Here is a 23,421-nt window from a genome sequence, read left to right on the forward strand (position 1 = left end):
GCAGCGCAGCCGCCATGTCCAGGGGCACGGGGCAGGTGCCCGCGCCCCATTCCCAACCTCGGTGAGGCCAGGGAACTTCTTCAATGACGGCCAGGAGCTCGTCAACGCCTCTGCTCCGGTGAACTTCTACGTCTTCCTTGGTTCTACGTCGATCTGCAACAGGGGCTTCTTCCGAGCGTCTTCCTCCCCTCCGATCCGGCGTTCTCCAATGTACGGCTTCCTCTCTTCCTCCCTAGGTGAGCCGGCCACCTCCTCCTCCCTTCTCCCTCGTTGGATTCAGATAGAAGTAGAAGTGGTGCGCCCTGACCCGAGCAGCAACAGTAGATATGCGTGCGTGCATGTTGCATGTGGTGCCCTGTGTAGTTGGTTGTCGATGGTGTTGCAGGTAGTGTAGCAGCCGTGCAGTAGCATAGATGCATGCCTTCGTGGCGCAGCAGAGAAGCCACGGCGACCTCCCTGTTGTCGGCGTTTCTCTGTGCCAGAGCACGCACAATAGGTGGTTTACCTTGCTAAATCCCCTCCTTCTGTCAGTAGCCATGTCGTAGCGCGTTGGTGTGTGTCTATGTTTGTTCTCGAGAGGTTCAGGGTTTGAGTCCCACAGGTGAACCCCCCTTTTTATTTCTTTTCGGCAATAGTAGTAGCAGCAGCAGAGAGGTTAACCTCCTCTGTTCCCCTCTTTTGTTGAACTAGAACACGTTAGCAGAGTGGTGTGAGGCAGGGTTGTGCACTAGGGGATGCATAGTTCGATTCCCCTTACACCTTTTTTTTCTTTCTTGCTGTTTTCTCTTGTGTTGCTAGATGTGATGCTATGTTATTTAAACAACATGTGGTATTTATTTTTCCTCCTCTCAATTGCAGCTTGTGTTGCCTAGTGTGTAGCTAGATGTGATGCATGTGTTGGTATAGATTTGTGTAGTGTGTGTATGTGAGTAGTTACCCATGTATAGGAGTTTAACTTGTGTATATGTGTTCTAGTCGGTATGTGTGCATGTGTAGATGGTGTGTGTGCGTGTTGGCACACATATATGTGGTGATTGTGGTGCATGTGTGTGTGTGCATCTCACACACATGGACTAGGGCTCATGTGCCCTTGGAGTGTGATGTTGTGTGTGTTAGATAATGCTTGGGAGTTAGCTTAGCATGTACATAGGTGCAACTTACATGTTGTGGAGTGAGTAGTAATGTTTGTGTGCATGAGAGTGGTGCAAGCACCAAGGGTGGCAAATTGCTCCTCTTGTGCAATATGTGATGTGAGTGTGTGTGTGGGTTTCCCCCCTCACCTACCTTGTGTGTGTAGGTGCTCTTGCCATGATGTTTGTGTAGCTAGGGGTGGTGACTCTAGCATGTGTAGGTGTTTTGTTCTATGTTTGGAGCTTGGTCTCATGATGTTGTGGTGTGCACAAGGGTTTGTTTCTTGGTTGTGGTAGTAGAGGGTGACCCCTCTACCACATGTTGGTTTCATTTCATGTTTAGGAATCCATATGTGCAAGTTGTGCTCAATCAAAGTAGGCATGTGGCTGAAATTCCAGATTAGTGAAAATCTGACTAAGTCTGGGAATCTGTTTATATTTTCTTCTCCTATTGATGAGATTGTGCAGGTCAATGTGTTGTGATTTAGCCTTAGCTTTCAACTGGAAAGTTGAAGCTGATATGTTTGTCTACACGACGGGAGGTCCTGCTAGTCTTGTCTTACCTTAGCGATATATCTTGCGTATAGGAATCTCGGTGAAGCTTTGGTTCTCCCCAGAGTTGAGGTTTTCCTCTAAGGAATCCGACGAGATCACGAGATTCGTGATAGAGGATTACTTTGCGGCCCTGTGTACGTTTGTGATGGACTAGTTGGAGCACCCCTGCAGGGTTTAATCTTTTGGAAAGCCGTGCCCGCGGTTATGTGGTAACTTGGAATATTTTGTTAACATCCGGTAATAGATAACTTAAACATAAGCTAATAAAATTGCCAACTGTGTGCGTAACCGTGACTGTCCCCTTCGAAGATCTCTCTTCGATCGAGAACACGGTGGGGTTATGTTTGACGTTGGTAGGTGTTCAGGATTACTTAGTGATCAGTTGTTCATCGACCGCTAGTATAGACCACCTTCATTATGTTCTACGTAAGATAGCCACCATATAAAGCTTATGATGCTACAACCTAAATACTCCACTTTCCAACCTAATAACTTGACTAGTTATGGCACCGAGGTCATAGATTGCTGAGTCCCCGTCGCTCATGGATTCCTTCACAACCCAACAGGTTCAGGTACCCCCGAGACAGGTGATCCCGACGGCACGCAGCTGGCGTGGCAGTACGACGAGGAGAACGATCGCCTGTACGTGAACTGTCCAGAAGATTGAGGCGTGGTCGTGATCATGGGCCAGCATGCAGGGTAGCATAGTCTTTTCTCATGTTTGTAGTCCATAGAGGAACTACTTTGGTTGTATGCATGATGTACTCTGATATATTTATGACATGACAGTTGAATCCCTTATTGTCATTCCTCTACTATTTATGTATGTGCTATGTTACCATGTTTGCAAAACACTTAGATGTGCTTCTTTCCAATTCGGGGCCTCGATCCCCAGATCGGAAAGGGCCGCATCTTAGTCGTTACAGGTATGTGCACCTCCTTCCCACCTAACGAGCAGTTCTAGCAGCGTTCGAGGGCGCATCTACCTCGGTGGCCCACCTCCGCGCGACGAGATTTGCCTTGTGCTCCTAAAGTTCAGTGTTTTTCCTTTTTTGTAGATAAATCAAAGTGCAAATTGCAGTCCGGTGGCGGGGCGTGTGCAGTACTCGGCTGACCAGCATGATGTCCCCTGGCGTGTTTGTAAACATTAGATCTGATATGGTTCATTGTAAAGAACTATGTGGTTCATTTTGAAAAAGATTGTTCGTGTCATCCCTCATCTTTTTTGTTTTCATTCCAAAAATATTGGGGGTTACAAAAGAGGTTCGCTTAACAATATTGTACACTACATTACTTGTCGGACGGGATTTTTTATGCTATATGCTTTGAGAGAAAAAATGATGTGGTTCATTTTGAGGTCGTTGGTGGTTCGCTTTGTATAAAAAAGGAGCAAAGGAAATTCTACTAGAAGTTCACCTTTTTTTGTATTGCACTTCGTTTTCCTTGACTGCAACAACACATGCAGTGCGCTTTGTCTTGGGATATGGCTCACTTTTGAGAGTGAAGACGTTCACTTACATCCAACGTTAGAGAAAACAAGAACAAAAATTAATGTGGTTCACGTTTAAAAGTGTTGTGGTTCGCTTGCCCTCGTCTGTGCGGTATACTCTCGTTCGTAAAAAAAGTAAAAAAAAAAGAAGAAAACAAAAACTCGTATTACAAAATTTACGTTTGATCAAATAAATAATATAGTTTGCTTGCCCGCGGGATGAAGTGCGGTTTTCAGGGTGAGGTAGTGCGTTCTTCTGCGTGATGCGGTTCACACGTCGATTTTTGTGTCGCGAAAAACAGAGTGTCCGCATTTTGATAATTTCGAAACTGCTCTTAAACCGTAAGGAATTAGAGAGAGTTTTCTACATGAAAATTTGCACCTCGTTGATATCTTTTCAACGCCGTATCATTCGCATCATTCCGACGAGCGGTTTGAAAAAAATACGAACATATGGTCGCTACCACTCATAGGCAGCCGCTCCGTTTTTAAAATTCCTTATAAACCGTGAAGAATTTTAACAAACGATCAACATATGAGAGTTGCGCCTATTATACATCTTTCCAACACCATATCACACGCCTCGTTCCGACGAACGGTTAGAAAACTACAGCAAAACTAGTATGAAAAATGCATAAAATTTGAAAAAAATAAAATTCTGCTTTTAGTAAATTAAGAACTGCTCTTAAACCGTAAGGAATTAGAGATAATAATCTACATGAAAGCATTGTGGCTCGATGATATCTTTTGAACGCCGTCTCATTTGCTTCATTCCGATGAGCGGTTTAGAAACAAAATCGGAAAATACACTCGCTGCAGCCCGTCGTGTGCCCACCAGTTTTGAAACCGTTGTCAAACGGCGAGGAATCTGGAAAAGTGTTCAACATGACGAAGTTGAAAATTTCTGTAGCTATCCAACTGTACATTACATGCCTCATTCCGAAAAACGGTTTAAACTAGAGAAAAAACGATGTCGAAAAAAGACGTGCAGTTTTTTCGACGGGAAGTGCACTCGCATTAGTACTGCAATGTTGTTGCTTCAAGAAATGACACTTTCATTGAGCGTGCGGTTGGGAAGTGTTAGCATTATAACTATTATGCTAATATATATGAACCACACGATACATGAAACCAGAGCTGGGGCAAACAACACGTCCACGCCCAAAAGAAAAGAAAAAGAAAACAATGCCAACACCTGCGGATTAATGAAAACAACAATGACCTGCAACCGCCGCGTCCCCTCCGAAATGTTCCCACCACGATCCAAGCACTCTGATTCATCACGTACTAAGCAGCACCTACAAGAAGGATAGCGATGACGATGACACTGCTGCCCGGACTGGTCCTAGGGTTTCCCCTGGTAGGCTCCGTGGAGTGGGGAGGAGGTACACCCGACACCCTTCACAAAGGAAGGGTGACACTCTCAAGCATCATTGCGTCGGTGTCAATTGACAAGGATTTCTTTCGACCCGCAAACCACCACATCCCAAACAATTAGAGGCGCTCCACCAAGCATGCCATCCACCAACATATGCCACCACGTCTTGCAGTCACCATCGTCGTCTCACCATGGCCAACGTAGCAAGGCCGGTCAGTACAAGGCGAACCAATCGAAGACAAGGTCCGACAGGAGGACAACCATGTAGGACGGAACCATCTCCACCGTCCAAGATGGTCGCCGTCCGGATACGATGATGAGAGCACACCGAGCCATTGGAACCGGAGGGCGACAACAGCGCGGCCACCCGGAGGACGTCCTTCACTGCCATTGACGGGTGCAACCGAACACAACAGCAGGGACAGACAAGGCCAAATAGGCATGTCCAAGCCCCGGACCTGTAAAGTCCACGTCGTTGTGCTCCTCACGTAGGTCGCCGCCGCCGCTACCCTCATGCATCCCAAAAGCTCAACCGGGCATTGTGACGCCCTCGGCTTAATCGTACGCTAATCATACACGCAAATGCGTACGATCAAACCCAAGGACTCACGGGGAGATATCACAACACAACTCTAGACACAAATAAAATAACATCAGCTTCATATTACAAGCCAGGGGCCTCGAGGGCTAGAATACGAAAGCTCGATAAGCACACGAGTCAGCGGAAGCAAAAAATATCTGAGTACAGACATAAAACATGGGGTGCCTTAGAGAAGGCTAGCACAAAAGATACAACGATCGAACGAGGCGAGGCCTCCTGCCTGGGAACCTCCTAACTACTCCTGATCATCAGCGGCCTCCACGTAGTAGTAGGCACCGTCGGGGTAGCAGTCGTCGGCGGCGGGGACCTCCATCTCCTGGGCTTCAACATCTGGTCGCAGCAAACGGATCAAGGGGACAAGGGGGGGAGCAAAGCAGCGGTGAGTACTCATCCAAAGTACTCGCAAGTCTTACATCAGGACTATTCTAATTATGCATCAGTATCAAAGAAGGGGGTTATATGTGGACTGACTGCAGCAATGCGAGAATAGAGAGAGAAGGCCTAGTCCTATCGAAGGCTAGCATCTTCAGGGTCTTGCAGCAATAGACGAGAGCATGAACAGGGGGTAACACATTAATAGTCATATTGTTGCAGCAATATTAAAGTGAGGTCACGCCTAAAGATCCTCCCTCGACTCCCTGCGAGGAAGCAATCCCGAGGCAAACTAATTCCAGTTAAGTAACAATTGTAGTTGTAAAAGATCGGGGCACAACTCCAAGTCGTCCTGTAACCGTGGACACGGCTATCCGAATAGTTAATTTTCATCCCTGCACGGGTGCACCACATGTCCCGTCACGCTCGATAACACTCTGGCCGGACATACTTTTCTGGGTCCTGCCCGGCCTCGGAATATCGACACGTCGCAGCCCCACCTAAGACTAATCAGAGAGGCCAGCCCGCCGGTCTAAATCCTAAGCACAAAGGGTTCGTGGGCCCAGTTCCCCTTCACGCTCCTGCACGTGGCGTGGGCGGCCGACGTCAGTCCTAGCATCCCTTAATCACAAGCGCGATGCATCTCGGGACCACTCGGGCGCGCGCCGCTACACTGCTGGCATCTGAAAAGCTTCGGCTGATACCGCGACGCCGAGTACCCATAATTCTTCCCGCGTAGCCGGTTAGTGCGAAAAGGTCTCCGACCAACCCAGATCAAATACCCAAATCCATTAGCATTTTAATTAGGCAAGCAACACAGTCTCGCGGGAATCCACCCGTCTTACAACTAATCACCGAAGATCCGAGTAACATGGTCGAGTAACTGTGTGGTTGTAACATTGGGGGAATCCGAGGTATCACCCTCGTTGGATTCCGAACGATGTACCCGTCAAGGTGGGCTTAGAGGAATCACCCTCGGGGGTCCCACACTCGCGGGGTGGCACGACAGAGACGTCATCGGGAATGGTGAAAGAGGAATCACCCTCGATAACCACGACCGACTAGCTATACTACAGAGATATCATCAGGAGTACTTAGCGAGGTGTCACCCTCGGTACCCGATAGTATCTCTGTAGCGTCGTACAACGAAGGGGGGTGAATGTGATGTGTCGGGTCTGGCTCGTCGATCAGAGATCGAGATTTGAAAACAAGCGGGGCAACTGATCTACGGGTTCAGAGGGGATGACTGCTCCACCTATACTAAGCAGATTAAAGGTACAGGACTGAAAGTAGCAGTTCATCAAAAACAGGCTATGCATCAGATATAGGAGCTAACTACAACAGTAGCAAAATACTAATGCAAGCAGTAGGAAGAAAGACATAGGCGATATAGGAATGATCAAGGGGAGTTTGCTTGCCTTGCTGCTCTGCGGCAAAGGACTGATCGGCAGGGTCGTAGATGTACCCGGCAGCAGCGTCAGTCTCGGGGTCTACCGGTAAGAAGAGGGGGAAGAAACAATAAATAATAGCACCGATGCAACACAAAGCATGACATGGCAAGATGCAGGCTAGACATGAGCTAACGCAGCAACATCCGTCATAGACGGGTCGGAAGAATATCTGACGATATTTTCCGGGTCTCGGGCTACTACCGGTTATACTGGAAACGATGGAAAAGTTCCATGTTTGCTATGCTAGGGACGCGTGACAGACGAACGGGCCGTGTATCCGGGTTCGTCTCGTTTTGCTGATCAACTTTCATGTTGAAATTATTTCGATCTGACTTACGGATTATTTTATAATAATTTTCAAAGTTTTATTAATTATTTAGGAATTAAAAACAGATTTAAAAGATTTAATAAAATTCCATTATGACATCATCGCGATGTCAGGCTGACATCAACGTTTGACCGGTCAACTGACCTGCGGGTCCCGAACGTCATAGGCACAAGTTTTTATTAAGATTAATTATTTATTAATCAGATTAATTCAACGAGGGACCCACGTGTCATACTCTAATTATGTTAATTAATTATTTTAACTAATATATCTATTTATTTATTTATTTAAGAAAACATTATTTTTATAATTTATATTAACTCTCGCGTGGGGCCTCCCTGTCATAGACAGCGGGTGCATTGGCCCCACCGGTAAGTGACCCAAGGCCATTTACTCATCTTTTTTATTAGATACCTAACCGTGCAAATACCGTATTTCTTTAAATATCCATATACGCAAATACATACATCACATCTCATACATACATACATACATACGCATTTAATACATCATTTACTTTTATTTCTTTTTTCTTTTCTCTCACAACACTCATCTCTCTCTCTCTGTTAACACTCTGCTAACACAACCTAGAGGAACCAAATACTCAAATCCTCCTACCGGAGTCTACCGTCGACGGATCGGGGCCCCGTTTTCCGGAACGGAACCGGGACGGCGAGGAGATCGACACGGTGGGAGGAGCCCGAGGAGGGGCTCACGGACGGTGACGTGACGGCCCGGTGAAGCCGGAGTTCGCACGAAGGTGACGGTGGAGACGGCGTGGAGGCGGTGACGGTGACGGTGACGATGGTGGTGACGTGCCGGCGAGGGGGAGCCGGTCGGATCCGGCGAGATGATGACGTCTCCCTGCCCGGTCCCTCCCGGACCGAGCGGGAGATGGCCGACGGGGGGCCGGGGCTCGCCGCGGGGAGGAGGAGGCCGAGGGGCGGCCGGGGCTCGCCGCGGGAAGGAGGGTCGTGGGGGGGGGCTGCCGGCGGGAGGAGGAGAGGCCGCCGGGGTGGCTCAACGGAGGGAGGGCTGCTCGCCGGCGGGGGGGGGGGGGAGGAAGGCCGCCGGCGGGAGGAAGGAGGAGGATGGATCTGGGAGAGGAGGCGCACGGGCAAGAGGGAGACCGTGGTGGGGGGCTGCTCGCCGGCGGGGAGGGGAGGCGCGCCGGCCAGGGAGGGGCGCCGGCCGAGGCGGGCGAGGTGGAGAGGAGGGAGGCGACGGGATGTGGAGGGGGGGTCGTGTCTGTTATTTCCTCCAGTGCTTGGGAGTTGCATGATCTCATGGTCATAGGAACGAATACATTGACATGCAAAAAACAGTAGCAATAAACTGACACGATCATATGCTATGTTCACAATTTGGGTCTTGTCCATCACATCATTCTCCCAATGATGTGATCCCGTTATCAAGTGACAACACTTGTCTATGGCCAGGAAACCTTGACCATCTTTGATCAACGAGCTAGTCAACTAGAGGCTCACTAGGGTTTGAGTTTCCAATCAATACAATTATAGCATGGATAATAAACGATTATCATGAATAAGGAAATATAATAATAACCAATTTATTATTGCCTGTGGGGCATATTTCCAACACCCTCGCCATGTGCTTCCGGACCACCGATCGAGATTCGAGGGTTTGAAAATGGAGCAACCCCCCCCCCCTAACCCTAAACCGTGCCTATTTAAGCAACCCTAGCCATCCAAATGTGGAACCTTAGCCCATGCATAGAACTCCGCACCCAGCCAACCACAGCCGCCACCTCTCTCTGCCTCCTCTCTCCTCCCAACCGTCAGGGGTCGTGCAAGCCCATCTGAAGCCCGCCACGGGCCCGATCCGGGCCGAGGGAATCGTCGCCGCCGTGCAAGCCCGCATCTCCGCTAGACCGAGGATCCGTGCCTACCCCGCACCCGCACCGCTCCAGGAAGAGGCGCTCCTAAGCCGCACCGCCTCCTCTGCATCAGACCTCACCAGAGATGTCCCCAGAGCCACTGGTTGTGCACTCCTCTCCTTCCTCCCGCATCTCTTCCCTCCCGCTTCTCTCTCTATGTCTCATCTCCCTCTCGTGTTGTACCTCGGTGCGAATTGGACCTCGGCCATGTGCTCGTACCCGTCGGATCGAGCTCCCGCCACTAGGAATGGAGCCCCAGTCACCGGATCCAACGTCGGGGTACCTTGCTCACCGTAGATTGGCACCAGATCGGGCAGATCTGAGCGCTGCAGGCCTTTGATACATCTCCAACATATCTACTTTTCCAAACTCTTTTGCCCTTGTTTTGGACTATAATTTGCATGATTTGAATGGAACTAACTTGGACTCACGCTGATTTTAGCAGAATTGCCTTGGTGTTATTTTTGTGCAGAAATCAAAGTTCTCCAAACGTCCTGAAAATTTACGGGGAGCAGTTTTGGAAAATATCAAAAATATCTGCGCCAAGTTCCACCTCAGGGGGTGGGCCAGTGGGCCACAAGCTGTGCTCCGCCACCACCCCCTGGTGGCGGTGGGCAGGCTTGTGGGGCCCACAGGCACCTGCCTCCCCCAACTCAAGCTCTATAAGTTGTCTTTCGTCCCAGAAAAAATAAAAAGAGAAGTTTTCATCGCGTTTTCTATACGGAGGCGCCGCCACCTCCTATTCTTCATCTGGAGGGCAGATCTAGAGTCCGTCTTGGGCTCCGGAGAGGGGAAACCGTCGCCATCGTCATCATCAACCTTCTTCCCTCTCCAATTCCACGAAGCTCTTCGTCGTTCGTGAGTAATCTATTCGTAGGCTCGCTGGGCGGTGATGAGTAGGATGAGATCTATCATGTAATCGAGTTAGTTTTGATGGGGATTGATCCCTAGTATCCACTATGTTCTGAGATTTGATGTTGCTACTACTTTGCCATGCTTAATGCTTGCCACTAGGGCCCGAGTGCCATGATTTCAGATCTGAAATTATTATGTTGCCACCAATATATGTGTGTTTTAGATCCGATCTTGCAAGTTGTAGTTACCTACTATGTGTTATGATCCGGCAACCCCGGAGTGACAATAACCGGAACCACTCCCGGTGATGATCATAGTTTGAGGAGTTCATGTGTTCACCAAGTGCTAATGCGTTGGTCCGGTTCTCTATTAAAAGGAGAACCTTAATATCCCATAGTTTCCTTTTGGACCCCGCTGCCACGGGAGGGATGGACAATAGATGCCATGCAAGTTCTTTTCCCTAAGCACGTATGACGACACACGGAATGCATGCCTACATCACATTGACGAACGGGAGCTAGCCACATATCTCTCCGTGTTATAGTTGTTGCATGATGAATATCATCCAAACAAATCACCGACCCATTGCCTACGAGTTTGTCCTACTACTGTTCTTACTTGTCTTGCTCTGCTGCTACTACTACTGTTGCTACTGCTGTTACTTGTCTTGCTCTGCTGCTGCTACTACTGTTGCTACTGCTGTTACTTGTCTTGCTCTGCTGCTGCTACTACTGTTGCTACTACTGTCGCTTGCTATTGTTGCTACTTGCTACTGCTGTCACTACTGTTGTTCCTTGCCACTGTTATTGCTCGTTACACTGTCGTTACTCGCTACTTTGTTGTTACTACTGTGCTTGCAGATACTAATCTTTCAGGTGTGGTTGAATCTGACAAATTCAGCTGCTAATACTTGAGAGTATACTCTCACCTCCCGACTGGTAAACCAACAAATTGGGTCGAATACTCTACCCTCGAAAACTGTTGCGAACCCACACGCTGGTGGGCCATCAACAACATTGTTCCAGTCTCATTGCCGGGGAGTGCTATCAGCATTCTTCTGGTGCCGTTGCAGGAGAAGTTTCGTTGTCATAAGCATTCGTCTAGCTAACACTAGAGATTGTAGGATCAACACTTTTCTGGAGCCATTGCCAGGGAAGCACAGCTGACGTCAGCATTTTTCTGGCGCCGTTGGCTAGGAGGTATTGCTATATTCTCTGAGTTACTTGGGATTTATATCTGCTGATCACTATGAAGAATCTGAAGGATCCGAAGACCAAAGTCTTGCCCTCAACTACGAGGGGAGGTAAGGAATTGCCATCTAGCTCTTCACTTGATTCACCTTCAGTTATGAGTAAGTTTGCGACATCACCTCCTGCTAGAAATCTTGATATGTCGCCTGTGCTTGATGATGCTTGTGATACTACTGCTAGAGATGCTATGCTTGATACTATGCCTGATGATACTATGCTTGATACTATGCCTGATACTGCTAGAGATGCTATGCTTGATACTATGCTTGATACTGCTAGAGATGTTGTGCCTGATACTGCTAGAGATGCTATGCTTGATACTGCTTTACCTGATGATTCTAGAGATGCTGCTTTGCCTGATGATACTATGCTTGATACTATGCTTGATACTACTGCTAGAGATGCTATGCTTGATACTGTGCCTGATACTGCTAGAGATGTTATGCTTGATACTGCTTTGCCTGATGGTGCTAGAGATGCTCTTTGCCTGATGATGCTATGCTTGATACTGCTAGACATGCTCCTTTGCCTGTTCCATAGGAGTGTTCCTTGATGCTCAAATTGCTAGAGTTACTACCAATGCTCATGATGCTTCTGAAACTACCAATGCTATTGAGATAGAACCTGCTTTTGCTCCTGCTAGATCTAGCTCTCCTAGATATGAATTGCCTGATATACCTGAGGGTTACGTTATGGAGGGAGAGATAGCTGAGGATTTTCTTGCGTGTAAGGATGCCTATGACGCTGAGAAATTAATTCTCAAGTGGAAGGAAAAATCTCGTGAAGTCAGGATGAAAAATGACCCGAAGTTTGCCACTTTGCCTATCTTTGTCACCGATAAGGATTATGAATTCTCTGTCGACCCTGAGATAATCTCTCTAGTCGAATCTGATCCTTTTCACGGTTATGAGTCTGAGACGGTCATAGCCCATCTTGCCAAACTATCCGAAATAGCCAACCTTTTCACTAACGAGGAGAAGATCCGCCACTACTATATCCTTAAGTTGTTTCCTTTCTCTCTAAAGGATGATGCTAAAGCCTGGTTCACCTCTCTTGCTCCTGGATGTGTGCGTAGTCCCCAGGATATGGTCTATTACTTCTGTGAGAAATATTTCCCTGCCCATAAGAAGCAAGCTGCCTTGCAGGAAATATACCACTTTGCTCAACTCCAAGAAGAGAGTCTTCCACAAGCTTGGGGGAGGCTCGTCCAGCTACAGAATGCTTTGCCTGATCACCCTCTTAAGAAGAACGAGATACTTGATATCCTCTATAACGGACTTACCGATGCCTCTAGAGACCACCTAGATAATTGTGTCGGTTGTGTTTTTACGGAACGAACTGTAGAACAAGCTGAGACTCTACTGAATAACCTCTTGATCAACGATAATGCTTGGACTATTCCCGAACCACCTCCTAAGCCAACTCCTAAGAAAAGAGGTATTCTATTCCTCAGTCCCGAAGTTATGCAAGAAGCCAAGAAATCTATGCAAGAGAAAGGCATTAGATCTGAATATGTAAAAAATCTACCACCTATCGAAGAGATCCATGGTCTCGACAACCCGACACAGGTAGTAGAAGTGAATTATCTGCGTAGGTTTGATGAGAGTGATATTCCTTTTGATAAACCTGCTAGCCTATGCTTTGATGAATTTGACAACTTTGTTGCCAAACAACAGAGTTCCACTGATTATGTTAGCAGACATTTGGAACAAAGTGCTCGTATGCTTAGCCATTTAAGTGCTTGTGTAGACAGAAATGTCAATGCTCTGAAGCTTCTGAGTAAACATGCCTCAATGATTACTACTCAAGTAGAACAAGTACTTAAAGCTCAGAATGACTTGCTCAATGAGTTAAATGACAACTCTGTGAGAGTCATTACTAGAGGAGGCAAAATGACTCAGGAACCTTTGTATCATGAAGGTCATCCTAAGAGAATAGATCAAGATTCTCAAGGAATCAATGCTGATAGACCCAGTCATCCTAAGGAGAAGAAGAAGGATGATAGAAACCTGCACGCCAGTTCACCAAATATTGTCACACCTTTAGAACATAATGATATTTCTGCGTCTGATGCGGAAACACAATCAGGTGATGAACATGAACCTGGTGACAACATGGACAATGATGTTCATAATAATGCTCAACCTAGCCATGATGAGGATGTGGAGATTGAACCTATGGTTAATCCTGATAATCCACAACCTAAGAGATACAACAAGAATGACTTTACTGCTAGGAAGCATGGTAAAGAAAGAGAGCCATGGGTTCAGAGACCTATGCCCTTTCCTCCTAAGCCATCCAAGAAAAAGGATGATGAGGATTTTGAGCGCTTCATTGAGATGATAAGACCCGTCTTTCTGTAGATGCGGTTAACTGATATGCTCAAGATGTCTCCGTATACCAAGTACATGAAAGATATCGTGACTAATAAACGGAAGATACCAGATCTTGAGATCTCCACCATGCTTGCCAATTACACTTTTAAAGGTGGAACTCCTAAGAAACTTGGTGATCCCGGAGTGCCCACTATACCTTGCTCCATTAAAGGAAACTACGTAAGAACTGCCGTATGTGACCTTGGAGCCGGTGTTAGTGTTATGTCACTCTCTCTTTATCGTAGACTTGAGCTGGATAAGTTGACACCCACTGAAATTTCTCTGTAAATGGCCGACAAATCAACTGCTTTCCCTATCGGCATTTGCGAGGATGTGCCTGTTGTGGTTGCTAATACCACTATCTTTATAGACTTTGTTATCTTGGATATTCCCAAGGACGATGCCATGGCTATCATCCTCGGAAGACCTTTTTTAAACACCGCAGGGGCTATTATAGATTGCAACAAAGGCAATGTCATTTTCCATGTCAACGGTAACGAGCACACAGTGCACTTTCCGAAGAAACGATATCAAGTACATTGCATCAATGCTATCGAAAAGACTTCATCGATTCTCATTGGGAGCTTTGAATGCCCTATTCCTCGTGTCAAGATGAAGTATGATTTTCTTGTTGGGGAGATCCATATCCCCATTGAGGTGACTTAGTGGCTATTCGAAAATTCTCCATTCTCTTTTGTGATTCGAGAGGGTTTTGTCATAAGGACTTGATCAATCCCATTGAAGGATTTCTTTCGATGACCATGAGATGGATGAATCAGAGAGTCACATACCTCTGTTTTGAGTCTTCATTTTTTGTTGCTTAGAAGAAAAATGATGGAATTAGTTTAGCTTTTCCTGTTTTCTGTGTTAGCGTCCCGGAGAAAATTACCTTGAAAATAAAAGTTCTCCGATGGTCCTGAAAATTTAGTATGATTTTTTCTGAAATTTTTGAAAATTTCTGGGCTTGAGAGCTGGTCAGGGGGCATGAACAGTGGCGGGGTGCAAGCTTGTGGGGCCCACAGGCACCCCCTCCACTCACTCCAGCTCTCAGCCTCTTCTTCCACCTCTAGAAAAAATTGTTTCGCAGCTCAAACCCGTGTTCTTGCTTATTTGGCTGTGATTTTCAATCTCCTTGCTCAAAGCACCATTCTCCGAACTGTTTTGGGGAAATTGCTCCTTGGTAAGTGACTCCTCCATTGGTCCAATTAGTTTTTGCTCTAGTACTTTATCCTTCGCGAATTCTTGCTACCTTGGTGACCCTGTTATTGAGCTTGAAAAGTTTATTTTAGCTGGTCCCAAGTAGTTTTAGCGCGTGATACGGTCTCTAGGCACTAGTAGGAGTAGTTGCTACAAGGTGTGGTGGGTCTTTATTCACTTTTCTCTTGAACTTCAGAAATTTCAGCAAAGGAAATTATGTTTAGGAGGAAGTTTCATGGTGGTTCCTCAAGTAAGAAGGGTCCTCGTCTCTCCTTTCAGGAGCCCGAACCTTTTAAACTAAGGGACGCACCGGTTCAACCATGTGAATGGCCTTCCGATGAGTTCATGATCGAAACAGGCTTCAAGGATGAGTTCGATGCACTTGTCCGCAATGCCGGGTTAGAAGAATTCCTCTTAGATAAATGTGAACAGTATGCTATGCTCACTGCCTCTTTCGTGCGTAGATTTAAATTTTTAGCTGGGCATGAATCATCCATACTGTTTGATCTGTACGATAAATCCTATACCGTGGATCTGGGGGATTTCAATAGGATTTGCAAGATACCCGATGGAGGTAGTGTTATTGATCCTCCTAAGTCTTCGGTCAAAGACTTTGTCTCCAATATAACTGTGGGAGAAACCAGAGATATCACGCAAGCCACCATAGGAAGCATCCATTTCCCTGCCTTGCACTACCTTGCACTCTTCATAGGTAGGTGCATTAACGGCAAGGGTGCACATTGTCACCTATGCGCTTCCGACCTTAGTATCCTTAAGAGCGCAGTAACAGGTGACATGAGCTTCAATATGGGAGCTATTATAGCAAGGAGGCTGAATAAAAATGCCAGTGAGGGGGATTTCTTTGGTGGAGTTTATGCTACACGCTTAGCAAATTTTCTTGGAGTACCCATCCGTCCAGAAGACCCTCCTCTCCGTACAGCCTACCTTGATCGTGTCGCTCTAACACGCTACTAGTTCCTTGAAAGAGATCATGGATCCCTCCTATACCGCTTGATATTTAACAGGCAGCGTGTTTACCCTATTACCTTTCCTGCTCCTGCTTTCTTTGACTTTCAGGTTAAACGAAGATACTACATAACCATATGAGAGGCAGAGGAGTATGAGAGGGAGGCGACTGCTGCTCGACTTCGTGAGGCAGCTATTCAGGCAGTGGTTGCAGCACTCCCGTATAACACCCATTATGACTTTGGGTTTCGCCAGGATCATCCATGGGAGTAGACCAAGCTAGGCCAAAAGCCTAAGCTTGGGGGAGTACGTGTTCTCACCGACTTTACATTCATGCTTATGCTTTCGCTTTGTTAGCCGGTGTTTACACGTTGCCACTGTATTATCCATGCTCGTTTCTTTTTGTTTTCTTGTTTTCTTGTTTTGTGTCCTTTTGAGAAACCCCAAAAAGATTTTTCTTTCTTCTTTTGCTTGTTGGGAGCTTTCCCATGTAAATGGTTTTCTTTTTCTTTGTGTCAAGGTAGAAGATATTGGTTACAATGCTTAGTGGTTCTTACATGCTTACCTGTTTAGCTTTCAAAGAGCCATATTATTTTGTCTTCTCCTTTGTGTTTGCCTGCAGATTCAGCTTAGTCCAATGCGCTTATTATCGTTTTCATCGTTCAGTCGTGCAAATGAAAGGCAACAATGATGATATATGATGAAGTGACTGAGACTGAAAAGCTGGTATGAACTCTATCTATTTTGTTTTTGTAAATATGACTAGCTTGTCGACCCAGATTTAGCTTTATTGTGAGAGAACCATGTTTGCAATGACAACTTAGAGAACATAGTTTCTGATGCCATGCTCATTTAGCTGAGAGCTTATAATGGTTTGTCTTGATTGCCAACATAGATTTTGAGATGACTATGATGTAGTATGATAGGATGGTATTCTCCTTTGAATGTTTCAAGTGGCTTGACTTGGTGCATGTTCATGCATGTAGTTGAAACAAAATCAACATAGCCTCTATGATGTTTGTATTCATGGTGATTTATATCCTGTTCATGCTTAGATTCAATGTTAGTCAAACTCATTGCATCTTGATGATTGTTGTCGCTCTCTAGTTGGTCGTTTCCCAGTCTTTTGCTAGCCTTCACTTGTACTAAGCGGGAATGCTGCTTGTGCATCCACTTCCATGAACCCAAAAGTTTTTCCATGAGAGTCCACCATACCTACCTATTTGCGGTATCTACCTGCCGTTCCAAGTACATTTGCATGTGCCATTCTCTAAACCTTCAAGAAATAAATCTGTTTTGCATGCCCGAACCGCTCATGTGGTGACAGAGGGCTATTGGTATCTTCCATGCTAGGAGTGTTATCCTCGACATGTGTTTATTCACAGTCCTTCACGAGAAAGGGGCCGGTATTTGCGATGCCCAGTTCCATGCTTAAATCGAAAACATAACTGTAAAACAAGACTCCCCCCGGATTGATGTTGGTATGGACGGTACCCGAGGATTCGGCTAGCCGTGGAGTGTGATTGATTGGTGGTGGGGGAGTTAAAACTTTACTTTTCTGTTTGGGAACCGCCTATAGCATGAGTAGAATGGAAGATATTGAGAACTCTTGGTCATTGTGTTGACAATGAAAGCATGCCACCCAAAATTATTATCTCTCTTTTCAAAGCTTGAGCTCTGGCACCTCTGCAAATCAATGCTTCCCTCTGCGAAGGGCCTGTCTATTTATTTTCCTGTCGAGTCATCCTCCTCTTTTATAAGCACCAATTAGAGAGCACCTCTGTCATTTTTATGCTTTGCTTTTGATTGATATTGAGTATGACTATGACTGGATCTTCGTTGCTATGAAGTATAATGTTTAGTCAGCCCTTGATCTTTGAAAGTGCTCTACATTTATGTTTTGCGGTCTCAGAAAGAGCTAGCGAGATACCACCTATTCATATTGCTTCATGCTTGTTTTGATTGAAGTGTTGGTATTTGAAACTCATTATTATTTGCTCGTTAGCTGATTATGCCATTGACATTAGTTTACTGTGAGACCTTTGTGTCATTTGCTTCTGTGGTTAACTTCTGATCTTGCTGAAATTCTGGTTATGAGTTAGACATAGTTGCAACAACAAGATCAAACAGAGTTTGTCAAAGTTTTTCTTTCTCTCTCAGTTTGTCAACTGAGTTGCTTGAGGACAAGCAAGGTTTTAAGCTTGGGGGAGTTGATACGTCTCCAACGTATCTACTTTTCCAAACTCTTTTGCCCTTGTTTTGGACTATAATTTGCATGATTTGAATGGAACTAACCTGGATTGACGATGTTATCAGCAGAATTGCCTTGGTGTTATTTTCATGCAGAAATCAAAGTTCTCCAAACGTCCTGAAAATTTACGGGGAGCAGTTTTGGAAAATATCAAAAATATCTGCGCCAAGTTCCACCTCAAGGGGTGGGCCACTGGGCCACAAGCCCTTGCTCTGCCACCACCCCCCTGGTGGCGGTGAGCAGGCTTGTGGGGGCCCACAGGCACCTGCCGCCCCCAACTCCAGCTCTATAAGTTGTCTTTCGTCCCAAAAAAATAAAAAGAGAAGTTTTCGTCGCGTTTTCGATACGGAGGCGCCGCCACCTCCTGTTCTTCATCTGGAGGGCAGATCTGGAGTCCGTCTTGGGCTCCGGAGAGGGGAAATCGTCATCATCGTCATCATCAACCTTCTTCCCTCTCCAATTCCATGAAGCTCTTCGTCGTTCGTGAGTAATCTATTCGTAGGCTCGCTGGACGGTGATGAGTAGGATGAGATCTATCATGTAATCGAGTTAGTTTTGATGGGGACTGATCCCTAGTATCCACTATGTTCTGAGATTTGATGTTGCTACTACTTTGCCATGCTTAATGCTTGCCACTAGGGCCCGAGTGCCATGATTTCAGATCTGAAATTATTATGTTGCCACCAATATATGTGTGTTTTAGATCCAATCTTGCAAGTTGTAGTTACCTACTATGTGTTATGATCCGGCAACCCCGGAGTGACAATAACCGGAACCACTCCCGGTGATGATCATAGTTTGAGGAGTTCATGTGTTCACCAAGTGCTAATGCGTTGGTCCGGTTCTTTATTAAAAGGAGAACCTTAATATCCCGTAGTTTCCTTTTAGACCCTGCTGCCACGGGAGGGATGGACAATAGATGTCATGCAAGTTCTTTTCCCTAAGCACGTATGACGACACACGGAATGCATGCCTACATCACATTGACGAACGGGAGCTAGCCACATATCTCTCCGTGTTATAGTTGTTGCATGATGAATATCATCCAAACAAATCACCGACCCATTGCCTACGAGTTTGTCCTACTGCTGTTCTTACTTGTCTTGCTCTGCTGCTGCTACTACTGTTGCTACTGTTGTTACTTGTCTTGCTCTGCTGCTGCTACTACTGTTGCTACTGCTGTTACTTGTCTTGCTCTGCTGCTGCTACTACTGTTGCTACTACTGTCGCTTGCTACTGTTGCTACTTGCTACTGCTGTCACTACTGTTGTTCCTTGCCACTGCTATTGCTCGTTACAGTGCCGTTACTCGCTACTTTGTTGTTACTACTGTGCTTGCAGATACTAATCTTTCAGGTGTGGTTGAATCTGACAAATTCAGCTGCTAATACTTGAGAGTATACTCTCACCTCCCGACTGGTAAACCAACAAATTGGGTCGAATACTCTACCCTCGAAAACTGTTGCGAACCCACGCGCTGGTGGGCTATCAACAACATTCTTCTAGTCTCATTGTCGGGGATTGCTATCAGCATTCTTCTGGTGCCGTTGCATGAGAAGGTTCGTTGTCATAAGAATTCGTCTAGCTAACACTAGAGATTGCAGGATCATCACTTTTCTGGAGCCATTGCCAAGGAAGCACAGCTGATGTCAGCCTCCTACACTTCCCGTTGACCACGAACAAGAGACGAGCTCATGGCTCGATCCAACCGTTGCGTTGACCACGCCTGGGCCACCTCGCCACGTCGCCAGTAGCTCCAAGGCGCTCCGCCCCGGCCTAAGCCAGCTGCAACGCCAAGCAAAGCCCAGCCAACATCAGTCGATGCCCATCTCCAGCACCAATGGCCCATGTGCCTTGGGTGAGCCCACTAGCCAGTCCCCCCTATGCCCCTATATTGCACCCGTGTGCGTAGTATTGTTATGTGGCGCCCACAGATTCAGCCCTTAGTGTTCTTTTTAGTATCTGTGAATTTCTGTAATTGACCAGGACATTTCATATTACAAAAATTGACATCATTTTGCATTGCTCATAATTAAATAAGTGTGCGTCGCATTAAAACATTTATGTATGAAAAAAATCAGAATTTTGTGTAGATTAATAATATCTCACTTTCATGCATGATAAAAATGTTTAACTTATTGTTTTCATGTAATTTGCGTAAATGACATAATCTTGCATAATTGTTGTGTCATTTTTTAAAGTAAATACCCACATGTAATATATGATTTTGGGATAGAAAATCTATAGAATCCATCTGTGCAATTAGTTTTGTCATTTGAGGAAGTTTGTGTGCATGATATTTTCACTTTGATGCCCTTTTTATTTTTGTGTGATTTAATGCATGCATCATATGATTTTTTGTTGAACCTAAGATGTCCCTTTATGATGTGTAATAGCCCCTGGTATTTTTGTTTGCCATGAAAAAACATGTTTAGGTGTTATTTTCTTGCTGCCAACATGCCATAAAAATGTTGTTGTTTCTAGGGTCAAAATAATTCTAAGTCTCAGAATCTAATTATTTCAGAATGCCATGTTGTGTTTACGCTAGCTATGATTGTGTGTGTAACTAGACCTTACTAGTATAGAATGAAATGAAGTGCATCGTGCCTACTACCATGCGGTAAGTTGTCATGCCATTACATGACCTGTAGCATATGTTTATCTTGCTGCCAATATGCCTTCATGATAAAACTGTTATGTTAAAAACAGTTTCACTAAGTCTAAAACTGTGTTCAAGTAGCCATCTTGTGACCTCATTTCCTAGTGATCCATGCTTCTATTCAATTGTTGTTATGAGTATAATTGTTGTGCATCATGTCAACTACTGCCTCATCTCTTGTTTGTGCATTTTAGATTCCTGTAGCTTGTTGATTTGATGTGTGTAAAATGTCATGTTGTTGTTTTTGGACAAACTATAGCTATACCTTGCATTGGTTGTATTTGTGGAACCCTTGCTTCGTTTTGAACATGCCATATATGAAACTTGCCTAGAATCTATAATATCTTGATGCATCAATGATTTGGAATGTTTGTGGTTGTCATTTGCATACATTTTGCATTCATGGCATATTATCTTGTGTTGGTCATATCTTTTAGACCGTAACTCAGTTTAGATGATCCATATATGTAAATCGACTAGAATGACGTGCAGAATCACATGGTGCAATTTGTTTCCCTGTTTAATAAATATAAAATGTGAATAGATCGGATCTAGACCAATTTCAAAATTAACATATGGGGTCGCTTTGGAAATACTATAAGTTGTTTTCAACCTCATTTAAAATGCCTACATAGTGTAGTTTATTTATGCTTCACCTCTTGCCATGTTTAAAAACATTTAAACATGTTGTGTAAATAAACGAGTGTGAACTAAATGATTCGCATGTGGAGTTACGTCAATATGCAACTCGTTGCATATCGAGCTTCACTTAATGTGTAGAAGTTTATTGTTGTGCTTTACCATGCCTCACATAACTGTATGGACATATATCATAATTATTCGCGCATCATGTCATGCATATGTTGTGGTGTTTATCGTGTGTTGATTTTTTTTCCGGATTATTTCTTCTCGATAGAGTTCTGAAACCGCTTCAGAGTGTGAGGATTCGTTCGACTACGTTGGTTCATCTACTTCATGGATTCGTTCTTCTTCCAAGCAGGATCTCAGGCAAGATGATCATTTCACTCGATAGCACTACTATCATTGCTATGCTAGTTGTCTTGCTTCTATCTTTATGTTCCGTTACCTACCACCTGAATGTCAAGCCTCCTAACATTGCCATGAAAAGCCTCTAGCCCCCTCCACAACCCAGCAGACCTTTGATTGGCTATGTTACCACTTGCTCAGCCTTATTATAGTGTTGCTACTTGCAGGTGCATTTGCTTCTATGTGAAACACATGGTTTTGAGGTATCACAATATTATTGCTATTTGATTTAATGCACATATATACTTGATAAAAGTTGGAAGGCTTGGCCTTTTGGCTCGGTGTTTTGTTCCACCTTTGTCGTCCTAGTTACTTGTTGTAAGATCATAATCTTCCCTAAGTAGTTTTGTTGGTTGATGACAATACCTTTGCGGACTAATCATGTGCATTGAGCTTTCAATGGTTATCAGGTGGCACGAGACGGTTATTATACCCCTCAGTTGTTAAACGAGAAGACATATTTTTCGTATGATTTAGTGTTGGTGGACTTGAATCATAGGTTAATTCATACTATCAAGAGGGGGTCCGCTATTGGAAAGGTTGGGAGAATCTCTCACGTACACATTCGTCTCCATCTTTCCTCTCTGACACTTTGGAGTTGTTCTGTGTCCTTAGGACCATGAGCATCATCATAAGCGGTAGTACCGCTGCCATGGGCGGTAGTACCGCTCAAGCGGTAGTGCCTCCCTGCGGTACCGGGCCATGTACTGCTTACGAGTATGCTTCTGGTATCTTCGGGCTCTTTTCTCCTCGTAAGCGGAAGTACCACTTGGAGTAGTGGTAGACTGGTAGTAATGTCGGTCTCTACTTCTTGCCCCACTTTGGCTTGCGATTTTCTTCTGTTGTTCTCTGCCTCGAGTAGATTTTTGAGCGGCAGTGCTAAGCGGAAGTACCGCTCTGAGCGGCACTACCGTATTTCCTTCTCTTTACTACTCGACAGGGGTGTCTGTCAATGCTAAGCGGAAGTACCGCTGGTGGGAGCAGTAGTACCGCTCCGGCGAAACTGCCGCCTCCCTCACTCTTGTCACTTGACTGCACATCCCATTACTTCCGTGCAAGCGGAAGTACCGCTTACCCAAGCGGTACTACCGCTTATGCACGTCTAGTGGACAGAAAACAGTCAGATTTCCACCCCCTATATAAGTGGGTCTTCTTCCCCATAGAGACTCACCTCTTATCCTTCCAAAAGCTCCATTGTTGCTCCCTAAGCTCATTCTTGCGTGATCTCCTTACCTAGCCATCGATTCTTTTTGATGTTCTAGGGTTTGGAGGAGAAGGCCTCGTTCTACACTTCCACCAAGAGAAAGTTGATTCCTCCCACTAATCCCTTGCGGATCTTGTTACTCTTGGGTGTTTGAGCACCCTAGATGGAACATGTCACCTCGAAGCCATATTCCATTGTGGTGAAGCTTCGTGGTTTCATTGGGAGCCTCTAATTCAGTTGTGGAGATTGCCCCAACCTTGTTTGTAAAGGTTCAGTCGCCACCTTCAAGGGCGCCACTTAGTGGAATCACGACACCTCGCATCGTGTGAGGGCGTGAGAAGAACACGGTGGCCTTAGTGGCATCTTAGGGAGCATCGTGCCTCCACACCGTTCCAACGGAGACGTACCTCCCCTCAA

The sequence above is a fragment of the Hordeum vulgare genome, chromosome 3H (assembly GCF_904849725.1).
Source record: "Hordeum vulgare subsp. vulgare chromosome 3H, MorexV3_pseudomolecules_assembly, whole genome shotgun sequence".
NCBI classification, from domain to species: Eukaryota; Viridiplantae; Streptophyta; class Magnoliopsida; order Poales; family Poaceae; genus Hordeum; species Hordeum vulgare.